Below are 20,514 nucleotides of genomic sequence, written 5' to 3'. Positions count from 1 at the left end.
CATATAGATTACAACTATATGCAAAATATTCACACATGGCCTTTATGTAGGAAGAAATGGGAAAAGAATCACAGATTGTATATAAAAAGGAAATCAATCTTAATTTTACATCTTTACAAAATGATGTAAACACAATAAAACACTCTAATTCTGGATGGCGAGTTTACAACTTTTTGCTACATTTTTTCTATGTATATTTTGCAGCTCAATTTTCTTAAAATTAAAAAAATAATAAACAAAACTTTCAATATGAAGTGCAAGTAGAAACTGATGGAAAATACTCTAATTTTGAGGTGACAGCAATGATCTAAGTGAGGATTTGAACCAACCAAATGGTTTGGGATTTGTCAGTAAGGGGATGATTTGAAAACACTTTGTCAGAATAACTAAGAGGGTGTAGTGATGAATGGCATGTAGAAGTTTGGGCGGAAAGGCAATTGAATGGAAAGTGAGAAAATTGAAGAAGAAAGGTTAAGTGAAAGTCCTCCTACTGCACGCAGGTCGGATATAGTGTTTGGTCCCAAATTACAATATGCCAGAGTCTTACAGTAGAAAAGAACGTTAGGAAAGATGTACCTCAAGTCGTATGGAATACATGATAGACAAACACAATTAAGCTACACAGTTAAGATAGGAAAATGAGGGACCTGAAAATTATATTATAAAAGGTCTTTGTTGATACTGGTTACCTCTTGACTTCTAAAACAAAACAAAACAAACCCCTATAAACTATTTTTTTGCTATTTCTCTCTGGCAGTCAGTCAGTCAGAGTTGGTGGCAAAGTTTGGAGCTTTAATCTGAGGTTTTTTTATTAATGAAAACGAATGCTAGTTCTGAGATCACATAGTGTTAATGTTCAGAAAGCTATAATTTATTAAATCATTACTCAGCACTTATATTTAAATAATTATTTTGGTACCTTCTGACTAAAACAATAAAACGGTAGCAAATATTCATATCACCTTCAGAGATACTGACACTAAGGGGGTATTACACAGCTTTTAGAAATATTATAACTTGGTCACCGTAAATAAATCTGCAATGAACATCGGAGCACATGTATCTTTACAGATAAATGTTTTCAGATTTTTTGCATAGATACCCAGGAGAGCAATTCCTGGATCCTACGATAATTCTATTCTTAATTTTTTGAGGGACTTCCACATTGCCTTCCATAGCGGCTGCACCAATCTGTAGTCCCACCAAGTGTATGAGGGTTCCTTTTTCTCCACAGCCTCTCCAACACTTGTTACTATTTGTCTTGTTGATGAAAGCCATTCTGACTGGGGTGAGGTGATATCTCATTGTGGTTTTTATTTGCATTTCTCTGATGATTAGTGATGTTGAGCATTGTTTCATATGTCTATTGGCTATTTGTATGTCCTCTTTGGAGAAATGTCTCTTCAGGTTCTCTGCCCATTTTTTAGTTGGATTGTTTGTTTTTTTGTTGTTGTTGAGTTGCATGAGTTCCTCATATATTTTGGATATTAGCCCCTTATCAGAGGTGTTGTTTGCAAAAACCTTCTCCCATTCAGTTGGTTGCATCTTTATTTTGTCTATGGTTGATATTATGCTAAGAGAAATAAGTCACACAGAAAAAGTCGAGAACCATATGATTCCACTGATATGTGGACATAAAACTGAAAACAACAAAGGAACAAGACAAACAAGTAAAGAAACAGAGATTCATAGACACAGACAATAGTTTAGTGGTTACCAGATGATGAGGGGAGGGGATTGTAGATGAGGGTAAAAGGGATCAAATATATGGTGATGGAAGGGAACTGATTCTGGGTGGTAAACACACACTGTGATATATATATATATATATATATATATATATATATATATATATATATATATATGATGTATTACAGAATTGTACACCTGAAACCTATGTAACTTTACTAACAATTGTCACCCCAATAAACTACTTTTTTTAAAAAAGAAATATAATGTGTCTGCTAGCAGAAATCAAATAATTTAACAATGACTGTGGTCTCAGTAAGATACAGAAAATTTCACTTTTAATGAGATACTTTGTTTTAGGGATGAAGTCTTAGGTTACTAGAGGAACAGACCACATTACTTTGGGTTAAAGAGTGGTGTGTGTGTGTGTGTAACAGACAGGAATGGGAGGCGGAAAACTGAACAGAAGTCTCAATTTTGTTAAGCACAGTCTTGAAAACTCTGTATGTAGTTTTCATGATATTTCAAAATCCAGCCTGAAGAAAGAATTCCAGATTCTAGCTCTTGTTTCAAAAACCATTCAAAATGTGTGAGTTTACTATAAGTAATAATTTAGCCAGAGTCATGGTACTAAGGGAATCCAATAGATAATGTGTGTTTCTCTTAACATATTTTATTAATTGATTTCCCAGGAAGTTAGGAGATAAGAACAGGTCACCTGCCTCCCTTTCTAGACATATACCCAGAAGAATTTAAAACAGATATTCAAACCTTATACAAATGTATTCATAGCCACACTATTCATAATAGCCCAGAGGTAGAAAAAGTCCAAGTGTCCACCAACTGCTGAATGGATAAACAGAATTTGGCACACCCATATAATGAAATAGTATTCAGCCATAAAAAGGAATGAGGAACTTCTGTCAACTTGGCTGAAACTTGAAAATATTATGCTAAGTGAAAGAAGCTAGACATATAAGGTCAGATGTCATATAATTCCATTTCTATGAAATATCCTTATTAGGTAAAACCATAGAAACAGAAAGCCATGCATGTAATGTTTGAAAAATCTAATGCATTTGTGTGTATATATGTATGTAAGCACCTAACATTTTTTGGTGGTTGCTAGGAGATGAGTAGTGGGGATTAAGGGGTGATTACTTCATGAGTGTGCAAGTGTCTTTTGGGGTGATGAAAATGTTTTGGACGTTGATAGAGGTGATGGCCGTACAATATTGCGAATGTAATAAATACTTTAAAATGGTTAATTCTATGTTTTCTTAATTTCACTCAGTTAAAAAATGTTAGTCGCTTACATACATTTATACATACACAAATGCATTAGATTTTTCAAACATTAGATGCATGGCTTTCCTCCATGCACCTGCTCTTCCTTTTTTTGCATTCCATCTATTTTACTGTGGACCTAGAAACCCAGTTTTCCCACTCCACATTTGAAGTAAATTGATCAGGTTGTGTAAAATCTCATTTTTTCTCATTTTTCAATCAAAAGGGTGGTATTTTTCAAAACACCTTTTCACACACAAAAATAAGTCAGTAAGAAAAATATCCCTCTCATAATGGATGGTTTTGAATATAGTAGATTATACACATTTAGCAGGACCAGAAATTAAGTACATAATACCAAGGTGGTTTCTATTCTTCATGCAGCATTCATTGTGGTGGGGATTTTAAACATGTTTTATCAGATATTCTAATTGTAAATACCAATGGGATTGTTTCTAGGCCCAGTGGAAGACTCATTTATTCCAATACCTGCTTGCAGATTTGATGTATTCTTATCAACTCTTAGAAATCATTACCTAGGGGGGATCTCTCAATTCAGTTTCTCCTGAGGGTATGCAGAAACACTCTCACATGTTGTGGATGCCATCATCTCTATGGATTCCATCTTTTTGCAGCCTTCTTGGATGAGGAGGTGTTTCTCCTTTCTTCAGTTCCTTTCAAGATCAATTCTGATCTTGTTATTGAATACATTTCTTTGGTTTAATCTGCTTACCAATGGGAGCTTATTTATGTTTACCTGTTCATTTTTCCTATCACATATTATTCGCCATTACTTTCTTTTTAATCCTCTAAAAAGCTTTAAACTCTTCCTTGAAGATACTGACAGAAATTCTTCTGTAGTCCTTCATCCTGTGGAGAGTTAGTGGACCTATTCCCAGGCCTTTTAACTTGGTTTGGATCCAGCTATACTCCTACTGTAGAATTTGTCTCCCTTACTCCTTCCACCACTTCCTATAATCTTTTTTTTCCAAGTGGTGTTAATTTACTTTTTCCTCATATCCCCAATTACCATGGTGTATTCATTTTGATTTAAAACCCCAGAGCACAGCTTAATTTAACAAATAATTTAATTTCAAAGAACTGTTTATTGAATCTTACTAATTTTCTTCGAGTACTGCCATATAGAGTTGAATTGTCAAACATTGCTTCCTATTATTTCTAGCCTTTTCAAACTAGCACTTTTCCACTCTAATAAGAATCAATCTCTCCTCAATTTTCTTATTCAGCTTATATCACCTATAACTGATCAAAACACAGTCATCCTAGGTGCAATTTATTTAAAAGACAGATACTAACCCAGTTACTGAGAAATTAAACTAATAAATCAGTACTTAATCCTGATAACTCTTTGCTTTAACATGTGTTGGTCATATTTGCATTTTTTTTTTTTAATTCTTGAGTTCATTTATATTATCCAGGTCCACACTATCTGTTTTCCCTTAGCAGAGACAGACTCTGATCAGGTGAAATATAAGGCATTCCAGGAAAGACTATGCTCTAGGAAAAAAACAGAAGATTGGCCATCAAAAGCCACTTGTCCTGTTTTTGGCCAATGGCAGTGAGATCTCAGAAATAGTAAGAGCAATTGTGACTTGATTTCTTAAAAGGGATTTGACATGTATAAAAATCCATTTTCTACTGATAGAAATTTAAAGACAATAAACAAGTGTTAATTGAGAATTTTTGTAGAGATTGTTCTCAAGTTTTGATAAAGATATTCTATTTTAAAATTTTATCTTTCCAAATTTTTATTAAATTTATTGGGGTGACATTCATTAGGAAAATTATATAGATTTCAAGTGCAAAATTTTACAAAACATCATCTATATATTGCATTGTGTGTTCACCACCCAGAGTCAATTCTCCTTCCATCCCCATATATTTCACCTTTATACCCACTTCTACCACCACTCCTCCCCCATTACCCTCTAGTAACCAATAAATTTCTGTCTGTGTCGAGGTGTTTTTTTTGTTTATTTGTCTTTGTTGTTGGTTGCTTTCAGTTTTATATGCTATATATAAATGAAGTCATATGGTTCTCGACTCTTTCTGTCTGACTGATTTTTCTTAGCATGATAATCTCAAAATCCATCCATATTGTCACAAATGGCAGTATTTCTTCTTTTCTGTTGGCCAACTTATATTCTATTGTATATATGTACAACATATTCTTTATTCAATCATCTATCGAAGGACACTTTAGTTGTTTCCTTGTCTTGGCCACCGTGAATAATGCAACAATGAAAACAGGGGTACATATATCTGTGTGGATAAATGTTTTCAGATATTTGGGGTAGATATCCAGAAGAGGGATTGCTGGGTCTTATGGTAATTCTATTCTTAACTTTTTGAGGAACCTCCATACTGTTTTCCATAGTGACTGTACCAATTTACATTCCCACAAGCAGCGTATAAGAGTTCCTTTTTCTCCACAGCCTCTTCAATACTTGTTATCGCTTGTCTTATTGATAATAGCCATTCTAACAAGTGTGAGGTGGTATCTCACTGTGGTTTTGATTTGTATTTCCCTAATAACTAGTGAAGTTGAGCAGTTTTTCATATATCTGTTGGCCATATTTATGTCTTCTTGGGAGAATTGTCTGTTAGGATCCATTTTTTTTTTAAATTTAAATTTATTTATTGAGGTGACAATTGTTAATTAAATTACATAATTTCAGGTGTACAATTCTGTATTGCATCAACTATAAATCTCATTGTGTGTTCACCACCCAGAGTCAGTTCTCCGTCCATCACCATATATTTGATCCCCCTTACCCTCATCTCCCTCCCCCCATCCCCCTTTCCTTCTGGTAACCACTAAACTATTGTCTGTGTCTATGAGTTTTTGTTTCTCATTTGTTTGTCTTGTTTTTGGTTTATATACCACATATCAGTGAAATCATAGGGTTCTCTGCTTTTTCTGTCTGACTTATTTCGCTTAGCATTTAATTGGATTGTTTTCTGTTGTTGAATTTTGAATTCTACATTTATTTTGGATATTAGCTCTTCATTGGCAGTATTGTTTGCAAATATCTTCTCCCATTCAGTTGCTTTCTTCTTTATATTGTTGGTGGTTTCTTTTGCTCTCTAGAAATTTGTGTTTTGATATAGTCCCATTCATTTGTTTTTTTAATTTTTCTTCCATTACCTTTGAGGTCAAATTCATAAAATCCTCTCTAAGACCAAGGTCCCTAAGTTTAGTACCTATACTTTCTTCTATGCAATTTATTGTTTCAGGTCTTACATTTAGGTCTTTGTTCCAATTTGAGTGAATTTTGGTATATGGTGACAGCAATCTAGTAGTTTCATTTTGTTGCATGTGACTTTCCAATTTACCCAGCACCATTTACTGAAGAGGCTTTCTCTTCTTCATTGTATGCTTTTGGCTCCTTTGTTGAAAATTATCTGCCTATATATACATGTGGGTTTATTTCTGGGTTCTCAATTCTATTTCATTGGTCTATGTTTCTGTTCTTTGCCAATATCTTGCTGTTTTGATTATTGCCACTTTGTAGTATAAATTGAAGTCAGGGATTGTGATACTTCCAGCTTTGTATTTTTTTCTCAGGATTGCTTTGGCTATTTGTGGTCTTTTGTGGTTCCATACCAATCTGAGGATTTTTTGTTCTATTTCTTTAAAAAATGCCATTGGGATTTTGATGGGGATTGCATTAAATCTGTATATTGCTTTGGGTAATATGGCCATTTTACCTGTGCTGATTCCTCCAATCCATGAACACAGGATATCTTTCCATTTCTTTGTGTCTTCTTCAATTTCTTTTAATAATGTCTTATAGTTTTCAGTGTATGGTTCTTCAAGTCCTTTATTAGATTTATTCCTATGTATTTTATTCTTTTTGTTGCAATTTCAAATGGAATTTTTTTTCTTTTTCTAAAATTTCATTGCTATTATATAGGAATACAACGTATTTTTGTGCATTGATTTTGTATCCTGCAACTTTATTATGTTTGTTTATTGTTGCTAGTAGATTTTTGGTGGAGTCTTGGTTTTCTATATAAAAAATCACATCATGTGCAAAAAGTGACAAATTTTCTTCATTCCCAATTTGGATGCTTTTTATTTCTTTCTCTTGCATGTTTGCTCTGGCTAGGACTTCCAATACTACGTTGAATAACAGTGGTGAGAAGGGGCTTCCTTGTCTTTTTCCTGATCTTAGAGGAAAAGCTTCCAAGTTTTCACCATGAAGTACAATGTTAGCCAAGGGTTTGTCATATATGGCCTTCCTATAATCTCGATAAATGGTGACTATATTTCTGCTTGAAGGGTATGCTGATTTCAGGGAGTTTATGCTTCTACAGTGTGGGACTATAATAGTTTGTGCAAACTGAAACAATGCTAAGCAGTATTAATAATCAATGGGAAAATGTAAGATAGTTCTATGATTTTCAAAAATTTTTGTCAAATATTTCAAAATCTCTTACTGTTAATAATTAATATATATGGGAATAAAACATAGTAAAGCTAGTACTTATTTATACCATAATTTAAAATATTAGAAACTTTAACAACTAAAATATTTTATTTCTTTGTAAAAATTGTATTGAATAGTTTGAACAGTACTTATCCTGTTCTTCTTGTAGTATAACCTACAAAATTAAGAACATTTTTTTCTATGCCTTGGTGAATTGTCATGTTTCTGTCTAAAAGTGTATCAGCTTACAATATTTTATCCTTTGCAATTTTTATTTTAGGAGTTCCTTTAATGGGAGATTTTTGCCGGTGTCACTTCATCTACGATATCCTTATCTTTTTCATCACTAACACTTCATTTGTGTTGATAAGTTCACCTTCACTGAACCTTTGGCCGCCTAGTTAGAGTATCTCAAATGTCAGTGGTGTCAACATTCCCACATTCATTTTGTTATAACTCCATTTACATTCTATTTGAATTTCACCTCCATGGTTGTCACTTTTTTTTTTCTGATTGTCATTTTTGTTAGCCAAACCCCCTTTTAATTATTGATTTTTGGCAAGCGTCATGAAAGTTGACACTGAGAGACAAGGAGGTCATTCAAATATGTACTTTATTTCTTATGCACAAATTGACTAACATATATGCAGTGACTAATCACCAATAGTCTTTGAAAGAAGTGATGTAGTTATTCATTGATCATAATGGGCACCTGCTATTTACATAGTGATTGGTGATGCTCCTTTTTCTCTTTGGAACAAACAAATCTTTTGCCTTTTACATAGTGATTTGTGCACTGAAGAGCTAGCTGCAAAATTTGTAATTTATGCAACTACTTATAATTAATATACCATATAACTGAAATTTGAATCATGATGTTGGGGGAGTTGTGTTATTTTACTAGATTCTGGTAACTGAAATTTTGGTATATCTGAAACAAATCTAGAAAGGACTGCTATACGTATTTCTTGTTTAAGGCAACTGAAAATGCAGGTGAGAATATAATCATAGTCTAATAGTGTGCACCTTCAGAGCTAGTTTCTAAGTCCCAAGTTGTTCCACATCTTCAGAAATGCTACAGAGGACAACCACACGTCCACCATACTTTTTAAAATACTTGATTGTTAAGTGCTTGGAGCCAAAAATTTTGGCCAGTATAGGATGGGATGTCAAAAATCAGCAACAACTTAAACTTTAAAGGACTTAATCTAGAAGGCTATTTGATACCATACACAAAAATTAACTCAAAATGGATTAAAGACCTAAATATGACACCTGAAACAATAAAATAGAAAGAAGAAAATATAGGTACAATCTTTTGGGCTTTGGTCTCAGAGAGTCTTTTATGAACTTGGCACCTAAGGTACGGCAAGTAAAAGCAAAAATAAATGAACGGGACTAAATCAAACTAAAAGTTTCTGCATAGCAAAAAATAAACCATCAACAAAATAAAAAAGCAATCAAACAAACAAGAAAATATATCTGCACATTATACCTCTGATAAGGGGCTAATATCCAAAATATATAAAGAACTCATGCAACTCTTTTCTGTGTCTATGAGTTTTTGTTTCTTTATTTGTCTGTCTTGTTCCTTTGTTGCTTTCAATTTTATATCCCGCAGATCAGTGAAGTCATGTGGTTCTCAACTTTTCTGTCTGACTTATTTCGCTTAGCTTAATAGTCGCAGGATCCATCCATGTTGTTGCAAATGGCACTATTTCATCTTTTCTTGTGGCAGAGTAATATTCCATTTTATACCACATCTTCTTTAGTTCAGTGGTTACCAGAGGTTAAGGGGGAAGGGGCAATAATAGAAGAGGACAAAGTATGTCAAATGTATGGTGAGGGAAGGAGAATAGACCCTGGATGAAGAATACACAATGTTATATATAGATGATGTATTACAGAATTGCACACTTGAAACCTATGTAATTATACTAACCATTGTCACCCCATAATTTTTTATTAAAAAAAAGAACTCATACAACTCAACAACAGCAAAAATCCTATTTAAAAATGGGCAGAGGACCTGAACAGACACATTTCCCAAGAAGACATACAAATGACCAACAAATATATGAAAACATGCTCAACCTCACTAGCTATAAGGGAAATGCAAACAAAACCACAATGAGATACTATCTCACACCTGTTAGAATGGCTATCATCAATAATACATGAAAAAAATAAGTGTTGGAGAGGATATGGAGAAAAAGAAGCCCTGCTAGTGGGAAAGTAAATTTGTACAGGCACTATGGTAAACAAAGAATTAAGAATATAGCTTCCATATGACCTAGTAATCCCTCTTCTGGGAAAGCACATGTAACAAAAAGGAAAACATTTATTTCTAAAAACATATGTACCCCTTTTTTTATTGCAGCATATTCACAATAGCCAACACATGGAAACAACGTAAGTGTCCTTCAATTGATGATTGAATAAAAAAGATATGGTACATATATACAACAGAATATTACTCAGCCAAAGAAAGGATAAAATATTGCCATTTGTGACAACATGGATGGATCTTGAGAGTATCATGTTAGGTGAGATAAGTCAGACAGAAAGTGAAAAGAAACATATGATTTCACACATATGTGGAATATAAAACAGAAAGTAACAAACAAACAAAATAAACCAACTAATAGACATAGATGACAGTATGGTGGTTACCAGAAAGGAAAAGGGGAGAGAACGAAGAGTGTAAAAGAGGTCATCTATATGGTGACAGAAGGGAAACTAGACTCTGGGTGGTAAGCACACAATACAATATCCAGATGGTGTATTATAGAATTATACATTTAAAATTTATGCAATGTTTTTAACCAGTGTCACCCCAATATATTTAATGAATAAGGATTTGAGTCATGTGATATATGTCAAATATATAACTTATGTGTCTGAACCAATAAATCAAATATTATTAAAAGTACAATATAAAGAATCATCTCAGTAAGTCATCAATTACACTATAACACCTCTGCTTTACATCCTGTTGTTCTTTAGATGAATCTCTTTCTACATTCTCTAGGACTTTTGTAATATCTATTATTTGTTACTGCCTATAGTTATCTGAACCACTCTCCACATTTTTAAATGCCCACCATTGTCAATCTACTCTCCCAAGTGGAAGGAAACATACACACACACACACACACTCTCTCTCCCTCTCTCTCTCTCTCTCTCTCTCTCTCTCTCTCTCTCTCTCTCTCTCTCTCTCTCTCTCTCTCTCCTTCCACTGCACAGCTAGGATGCTGAACTGTGACATGGAATGCATGGCAGCTGTTTTGCAGGTGTAGGTGCAGACAGAAGCAGCACAGTGGTTTGGGGTCTCATAGTGGAGGACCTGATTTTCACAACAGCAGCTTTTTGATCATGACAGATTTGATGCGGTTTGAAGATTAGGGGAAGCAGCATCTTCCTTATCTTGCTAGTTGGCCAGAGCATTTTTCATAATTGTTCATATAAGCTCAGACATGACTAGTTTCTCCACCAATCCTAATGAATGTTGGGTAAACTAACATCTGTTAATAAATTTCTTTCTAATGAACTAGCTAGGGCCAACTCTGTCTTCTGCAATGAGACAACCAAACATGTGTTATACTGCTTCACCTACCAGCAGCTTTCTTGAATATTCAGTCCTTATTCCTGCATTAACTCCTTGACCTAGATTTAATGTAGTTTGAACTCATCCTAATGACTGATATCTCTTTTTTATGAGATTCTCCCTCATTAAAATATTTCTGTATTCCACCTTTATTTCCACTATACAGTTTTCCCCTTATTATTTCCACTTCTGAAACTTCTCTGAAAAATAAAACAATACCAATGATACACTAAAAATCACCTCAAAGGAACACTTTACAGTCTTTGCTCTAATTGACTTTATTGTTAGAATTACAGACTATCCCTCCAGTCTAAAATATCTTAGTTTACAAATTCAACTTGGTTCCACTCCCTGATTTCTATTTCTGTCTTTTGCATGCTCTAATTTTTCATTCTGTTCATTGTTTCTTCAAAAAAAATTTAAAAAAGAGATAGAGAAAAAAACGTTCTGTTCCTAGATCTTGTGTTGAGTGGACTCCAATTTCCACATTTAATATTTTCATATGGTAATAGCTACATGAAGAATTATGTAAAGATTGGGAATATTGACTAACATACACTTGGAACATTCGTGGCACATGGTACATGGTCAATAAGTAACAAATCCATCACATTGCAAATCATTTCCCCCCCTTCTCTTTCTTTCTTACTCTGTCTAATATTCTAATATTAAACAGTGTATTTAACTTTGTTGTTTTATATGAAATAGATTGCTACTAATTTAAAGTAACAAAAATTCAGTTTAAATGTGCTTAGCACTAATGCAGCTTTTATTTCTATCCACATAATTGGAAATACTGTGTTACATTAGGTTTCAAGTCACTGACTCCGAATCTCTATAGTTCTCTGTGCATTACTGCTTTCCATGGTTCCTTTTTAGTTATAAGACAATTGCCAGTAGACATAACGTCAATGTTTTCTTGGTCATGCCTCAGGACGTATTTTGTGTGGGAAGAGATAAAAACCGCTCTCCTTTGACTTTTACTTATGAACAAAACATTTTTATTCCTAAATGCTTCCAGTCAAAATCTTCTCATGTCTCAGTGGCTCACATTAGCTATACTTTAATGGTGAAGAGAATACAATGAGTAGCTAAGTCTAATTAGGACTCAGCACTGAAGCCACTTTCAGATAAGTAAGCTGCTGATTCCACTGGTCCCCAAACTGCAACAAAACTGCCATCATTTGATGGATGCTGTTATAAATGTCAGAACCACACAGAGCCAATCCTTCTAGCCCTGCAACCAGATTGCCTCTGCTTCTATCACCCCCTTAACCACATAGCAGCACGAATGAGGTGGGGTTGATTGGCCTTGGACTCGGAGAGCCATCCGTAACAGCCATTCTATCCTGCTTCTGAAGTCTAAAACCATATTCCAGTGTATTGCCAGAGAGTCATGAAAGGAAGTTCTCAAACTGCTCAGAATGAAGTCTACCCACGTATCCATATCATCTCCTTTCTTCCCATTAGAATAATAGCAGTAATAATAATTTCATAATAATGAAACGGAAAGGTTTCACCTTCATCTGTCCCCACATCTTCCTCTGTCATTCACCTTTCCTTGTACTCAAGCACACTCCTTCAGATGTGTGTTGAGCTTAGTAGCATAATACAACATCATACTATAATTTACTTAAAGCAATTGTAGGTTCTGAACCACTCAGAACAATGAAGTCACTAAAGTATTATGAAGAAACAATACTTTTTTCTATTTTGATACAAGTTAAATCTTATAAAAATAATGTAATTATCCACTAGAGGAAAGACTCGCTTGTTAAGAGCTCATCGAATCTTCCATTCATTTCCTGTTCATATTTCTATTTTTTAACCATAAGTCTTGGCCTTTGCTATTTGTGGCAATAAAATCAATTTGGATCAACAATAAGTTAAAGAAACCTTAAATATTTTTATAATAGTTAGTCTAAAATAGCACTCAGAAACAATTCCTTGCCTACTGTAATTTCTTGCTTGGCTGCACAACAATTTTCTACCAAAAATTGAACTGGTGGGGGAGCTAAAATATTTCTAGGGTTGGTCATACACCTAAATTCATCTTTTTTTTTTTTTTTAGTTACTTTTACATTATCCATTGAATTGTTATTTTCCTTTCTTGGCAGGTATTCTTTCTGGATACTTTACTTTCTGTATGTAGTAAATTCAACACACACACACCAAGAGACAGACAGAGAGAGAGAGAGAGAGAGAGAGAGAGAGAGAGAGAGAGAGAGAGAGAGAGAGATAATAATAATTTTAGCCCTGCCAAAAATGGGGAGAAACCCACATTTTTTTTTGTCTTGTAAAAATATTTAATCTTCTCTGCATACAATGAACTTAAAAATACTCCTCAGTTCACAATACATTATCATAACCAATACATGTAAGATTTCTCTCTTGGTCTATTTTATTTTATATTTCTTTTCATTCTCCACCCTAGTTCATCTACCTTTCTCTCATAGGCACCAATTCTAATATTTTTTAATAATTTCTTCACTTATTTCACACTATATTATGTATTTTATTATCTGAAAATATACCTAATTTCTGGCTTTTATCTGCTGCAGATAGGACACCCAGTGTAACACATGCATCTTATATCCATAGCCTCTTAGGATAAAAGCATAGGCCACTTCCACCTCCCCATTTCCACAACTAATGCCACATGGACATCTTCTTAATGATCCTGTGGACTTATATGTGGGGTCATTTTACATATGAATTAACATATTTAGTTTCACTAAGTATAGCCCAATTGCTTCCCAGAATTCTTGTACCAGTGTACTGTAAAGTGCAAGCCTCCTTCATGCCAGCACTTTCTATTATCTACTTTTGCCTTTTTGGTGAGTGTATAATGTAGAAACACATACTGTTTAAGTGTTGTTTGAAACATACCTCATAACTGCATCATCTTATGAATTCCACATCGACTTTCAAGAACGTGGGTCATTGCTTTGTACCCTTTGATACTGAAGTGATTTCCAAAAGAAAAGCAGAGACACTGAGATTACAAAAGGATAGGGAAACATGGTTCATTGGAGAGAGACAAAGACTATAGATATAAATATTCATTATCTTTCCCTCTCCCAATTATTATATACTGATATTGCCATTTTTATGCTGTGAATGCATGTACTTATACTCAAGCATCAGTGCCCACCACCAAGGACATCAAGGGTCCTGGTACTCGTGCTGTCATCGACAGTAGCCTTGCCAATGCTTCTGGCAGAAAATTACTTGAATTTTCATAACCAGTGTTATGACCTGCACACCCAGCAGTATTGCCATGTATGACTGTCATCCCACTGTGACATCAGTGATTGCCACCAATGTTCCTGCTGTTGACAGCATTTCAGTAAGAACAGCGCTGCCAAGGACAGTTAGTGCCTGCTCCATGCCGGCCTCCACTGCCACTGCAGCCCATGATAAAATCACCTATGATCTAACCACTGTGCCATCTAACGCTCCCCAGATTCATAGAACATTTTAAATTAATTTTTAATTCTTGTTTTAATTGTAGTTCCTAAGTGAAGTGACTATTTGAGCATTAGTTTATTATGAATGTAGAGTTAATTTGGTCTTGAGATAAACTTGCTTTCCAAGAGCTTTGGTCTCCTAGGAAAAAAATAACTCCCATCACGCTCCTTATCTTGTCATGAACCTAAATCTGAAGTTGATCAATGCCAAGATAGGACTGGTTAACAGAGCGAGCAAAACTGTTTCTCAGACAGGGCCCCTTGCTATAGAAGGTGGTAAGAATTAATAAGTGTTATGAGAGAGGTACAGATAAAGGTGTTCTTCTGAAAATAGAGAATTTTTAAGTATCTCTTCATCTTTAGAAAGCAGTCAAGTGTTTTTTTTTTAATATGTCATAGATAAAGTGAAAAAATAATGACTTTTATATGAAATAATAATAATATACTAAATAAGACATAAAAATTTAAAGCAATATGACTAAGGTTAGTTTTTACTTGGGATATTAGATGAGGGATGAAATATAAAGAAAACGGTAACAATAACATAAAATGAGTAACAATAACAAAAATAAAACACATTTGACAGAAACTTCCAGCTACACTCTTATCCAACAATCTCTGGTAGGAGACATAGGTCTTTCTGAGTTTGGACCTTGCTATTTAATGCTATTGAAACATTTGACTTTTGAAATAAAGATGATAGTCTAGGATTCTGCTTCTTCAATTTGATTTTAATGTATAAAACTCTATTAAAAGGGAAACATTCTTAGTCTTCCATTGTTGAGTTAAATTATTTTGATTACGTTACGTAAACATATATAAACATAAAGCAAAGTGTAAACTCCTAATGTTATAGCTTATATACAGCCATAAAACTAAGACAAATGCATACATTAAATAAAAGAAAAAAAACTACAAAAAAATTAAAATTAACAACCTTTATTTAAAGTGTCAATGGAAGGTTTTTCTGAACTAAATCGCCACTCACTATAGGAAAATGCTATTGACTACCATGGTACAGATTCTTTTGAGTCAGCATTTCTCTATTTTGCTACACCCTTGGAGAACTCAATTTCTTACCACATTTCTTTATTCAAGGGACTATGGAAACTTTATTTATAAAGCTTGCTATGAATCAATTGGATATCACTTAGCACAAAGTCATCTTTTGCTTGTTTAGTTAACTTCTTTTCTAATTACCCTGAGACAGTTAAAGTCATACTTTTGTTGCCAGCATAATTTTAAACACAAACAAAAATGCTGATTCTGAATGAGTATGTGTTCTCTTGGTTATAAGTTAGTCATCCAAATTATCTGAGTATCCTTAGATTTGTTTATAGCATTGAAATAAACACACACACGCACACTCACACACAGTTAAATTTCAAGATTACTTCATTATTTATTTTGATTTAGGTGAAAGGCAGAAGAATATATACAATGTTAATATGCACAAAAAGCTAGAGCACTAGCAGTGAATGATCATGGAGGAGAGGAAATATTTTTAACATAAGAAGCTGGGTAAGTTTTATTAAAGGGAACCTATTGTTTTCTGTTCATTACAAAATATCTTTATTGAATATCAGTCCTTTATTGCATGTAGTCCTAGAGAAACTGGTATGTAAAGCTAAATACTTCATTTTGTGTACACTCAAGAAAATTAAACCTAGCCCAAAACAGTGACTCAAAGTATTAGGTATTATGTAAGGTGGTGATGACTCTAGTAGTGATTGTATAAAAGCTACATTCAGAAGTTAGAACAGAGGCTTTGCTAAATAATACTTTGTAGATTTGTTGTAACACATCCCTGGCTCACTAAAAAGTGACTTTCTGGGAAAAAGATGTTAGGCCTATACTTCAATTTTACATTTGAAACAGCAAGGGAAAGTTTAAAAACATCTCACCCTCTGTGCAAGTTATTAATAATAAACAGTGTTGGAAGGAAAGCTTGTATATAGGAACTGTATACTCACTATTCAATTCTTCTGTGAACATAAAGCTTTTTAAAAATTAAGTATATTAATTAAAAATAATCTATGATTGATATTAATTTTCTGAAATAGAAACTAAATTAATTTCAATTCAATAGCATTTGGCTATATACATTAATTTTAATGCTTGGATATGAATTTAAAATAATTGGTAAATATCAGAGTGCTGCAGATTTCAGAATTGTAGATGAATACCCAGCCAGTCTATTTCTTAAAAAAAAAAAAATATGGTAATTTTGTTTCTCTATATAAGGAATGCTAGAAGTTTTTAAAGGATATCTGACTTTTAGGATATCCAAAGTTATATCTGACTTTTAGGATATCCAAAGTTTTTAGGATATCTGACTTTGTCCAGTGCATTATTTTCCTCTCATTGTCTCATTGTCACATTGTCACATTGTCTCATTGTCTCATTGTCCAGTGCATTATTTTCCTCTCATTGTCTCATTGTCACATTGTCACATTGTCTCATTGTCTCATTGTCTCATTGTCATATTGTCACATTGTCACATTGTCACATTCATTTGTAGATATACCAGCAGATATACCAGGCAGCATGCAGTAATTCCCTTCAATACAACGTGCATTATCATCTGTCTTTCAAAATGATATCCCACATATCAGTGAAATCATATTGTTCTCGACATTTTCTGTGTGACTCATTTCTCTTAGTGTAATAATCTCAAGATCCATCCATTTTGTCACAAAGGTAATTTCTCATGTAAATTTCCTACTCAGCTTCAAAGCACCTAGAAAAATGAAAGTTTTTTCAAGTCATTCTGGAAAAGTCATGACCCAGGCCTCACTAACCCTTTCCCAATACTCACTTTAATATAAACACCTATATTCTGAGAAGGTAATTAATATCACAGACCATCAGAGTATGGGTAACTGATATCACATTGGGTTGCCATCATTCGTTCTTTAAAGTTTCTTTAACCTCTGTTGTGGATCAAGCAATTTTCAAACTGAGGATAATGCTTCTGTTTCTCCTTTTCTTTGTTCTCTCTCTCTCTCTCTCTCTCTCTCTCTCTCTCTCTCCTTCACTTTTTTTTTTTTCCCCAGCAAACTGCTTAACTTTTAACAGCATATGAATTTCCTTGATAGGTCTTCATTTAATTAGTTGTTGAAAATCAGTCAGGTGATCACATTTCTTGGGTGCCAAAATCTGTTTTAGGCTGTTGAAGGATATGCAAGGAATTAAAATTAATTACCTGTGCAATTTACTTGCATTTTATGAAACAAACTGCACTTCAAGGGCTCAACGTAAACTTAATCCAAATGCTAAGTCCTATCCCTCTTTCAATCTTGCGTGTCGTCATCAATAGATCTAGACAAGGCCATTTTATTAGATTCGGAAACTGAGATTTAAAGAGCTTAATAGATTTTTTTTCTGCATCTCCATTATTTTGAAGAGAGTATGGGCCTAGAGGAAAAAAAGAGAAGTCATTTCAAGAGGAATAAGAGGGATTCTACACTATAATCATCCTCAGAATATTTTCTTTTCCTACAGTGTCACAAAAATCAATGAAGCCTCTCTTAGAGTTCGGAACCTATTAGATATCGCCATTCTTGGTTGTGGAGACTAATCTAATCAGTAGGCATTGCATGTGTTCCGAGTCATTGGAGCAGAGAAATATCCCCTTTATCTTCTGTATTCTGTGTAAGTGATCAATAGCAAGAGAAAGAGACATTAAGAAAATACCAAGCAACAAAGTAGACATAGTCAGACTTCATAATTGATTAGAAATCTGCTCTACTTCAGGACCATCTACATTATACATACACATATACACACATATATTCAGATATATATATAGATATACACATATGTGTGTGTGCATGTGTGTATGTGTGTGTGTGAGTGTGTCCTGTGTGTGAAAGACACAGTGCTAGTCTCCAGAGGATGAAGTGCGAAAAACAGTATAAGCCCTGTTTTTGAGGAGGCAAGAATTTATTAAGGGACATATGCAATTCAACTATAATTACAACAAAATGTCCAGTAAACCTCTAGATTGAAAAGTAGCAGAGTGATGAATTTTGCCCGAGGTCAAAGAAAGAATCATTAAAAGAAAACAAATATATCAGGTGGATTATGAGTAAGAGTTCTTAAGTGGGGTGTACAGTTGGACAGGAGTGTTGTGAGAAGAGAGTTCTGAGTCATTTCAGTGAATTGTCAAACCTCATGAGTGTCATGAAAACCCCCGGTTTTGTAGTCAGTTGATCAGAAGTGCAAGTAGGTACTGATCCCACATGTGGCTGGCATCTGACTTAGGGGTAGTCTTCTAGAACCATGACCTTAAACCTGTGGATTCCAACACTAGCTCCAGGTGGGTAGCATCAGAAGTGAATTGTATTTTAGTACAACAGTTGGTGTCAGAATACAGTCTTTTATACTTGATAGTATATCATGAGGCTTTGAGAGGAAATGTGACTGAATTCCAAGATACCAGGAACACTGGTGGTTTATACTTTTTGTTGGAGTTTAATAGTTTAATTGTCTTTGGATTGGACATTTACTGCCTCTACCTACAATTAGCACCTTTTTAAAGAATAAAAATTACTAATTGATATGATCTTGGAATTCAAGAAAAAATAAAACAAGTAGCTGAATCTAGATTATAAATGAAAACGACAGGGAAGTAGGAATGATTGTCAGATAAAAATAACCGTTAAACTATAAACAAGAGTATAATGTAACTAATTATCATAAATGCAAGATTAAATGAAAATAAAAACTACAGTAAGATATCACCTCATACCTGTTAGAGTGGTTATTGTCAGTAAGACAAGAGAAAACGCATGTTGACAAAGAGGTGGAGAAAATGGAACCCTTGTGCAAAAATAAAACTACTGACTTGAAAAGATATCTGCACCCCCATGTTCATAGCAATGTTATTTACAATAACCAAGACACGGAAACAACCTAAGTGCCCACTGATGGATGAATGGATAAAGAAGTTGGGATATATAGATATAGATGATATAGATATAGATAAATAGATATAGATACAGATACAGATATATAGATATATAGATGTAGATGTAGATATAGATATAGATATAGATGTAGATATATAGATATAGGTATATAGAGATATTATTCAGACATAGAATGAATAACAAAAAGAATGAAATCTTGCCATTAACAACAGCATAGATAGACCTCCAGAATAATGTGCTAACTGCTAACTGAAATAAGTCCCCTTATATGTGGAATCTAAAAAAAGAAAAGAAAAAAGAAATTTTGGTGGTTTCCAGAGGCAAGGAGTTGTGGGGTTGAGGGAAATGAGTGGATAAACTGTTTCCTGTTTTTGTTTTTGTTTTGTTTTTTTAATAAGCTTAAATTTAAAAAATAATGAAAGTACAAACTGAATGGGAGATAAAGCCCAACATCATTTTCTTTACCACATTTGGGAAACCTTAACTTCTGAGCCTTTTTGTTTGTAAGATTTGCTCATTTTGATCTCACGATGAAAATTTTCATGGCTGCTATTTGAAATTTCATGGCTTTTGAAGCGTGGATCCCAGTATTTTAAATTTATTAGTGAATTCTGAATTTAAATGAATTTAAAAATCAAATATTTAACAATTTTAGACATTACTTACAATGTAAATTAAGTAGCTGACCCAATGAGATAAATTTGACTGAAAACCACCACTATGCATCTCATCAACTTTATATTTGCTATTAAGTCCCTTTCAGTTTTCTTCTTTTTGTCATTTGTTTGTTTGTTTGTTTTCCCACTCAAGTGATATTTCTTGTTTCCACTGATCATACCTCTCGATTGCAGTTGGCTTTGAATTCTCTGAGTCCGCCTTCTGGGAACTACTTGGCTGGAAATAATTATTTTCAGTTTACCCTATTTCCACCAAAGAGCCTCTGGTTACTATAACTGAAAGTTGAAGGAACCCAGGGGATGGGAACTCAATTCTGTAATTTGGCATCCCATTGTACCCTTCACCTTTCTCCTGGAGAACACCAATTAAACACCCACGCAATTCAACAAGGAGCT

Source organism: Rhinolophus hipposideros (genome assembly GCF_964194185.1).
Source record: "Rhinolophus hipposideros genome assembly, chromosome: 12".
Classification (NCBI taxonomy): domain Eukaryota; kingdom Metazoa; phylum Chordata; class Mammalia; order Chiroptera; family Rhinolophidae; genus Rhinolophus; species Rhinolophus hipposideros.
This window is presented reverse-complemented; position numbering follows the sequence as displayed.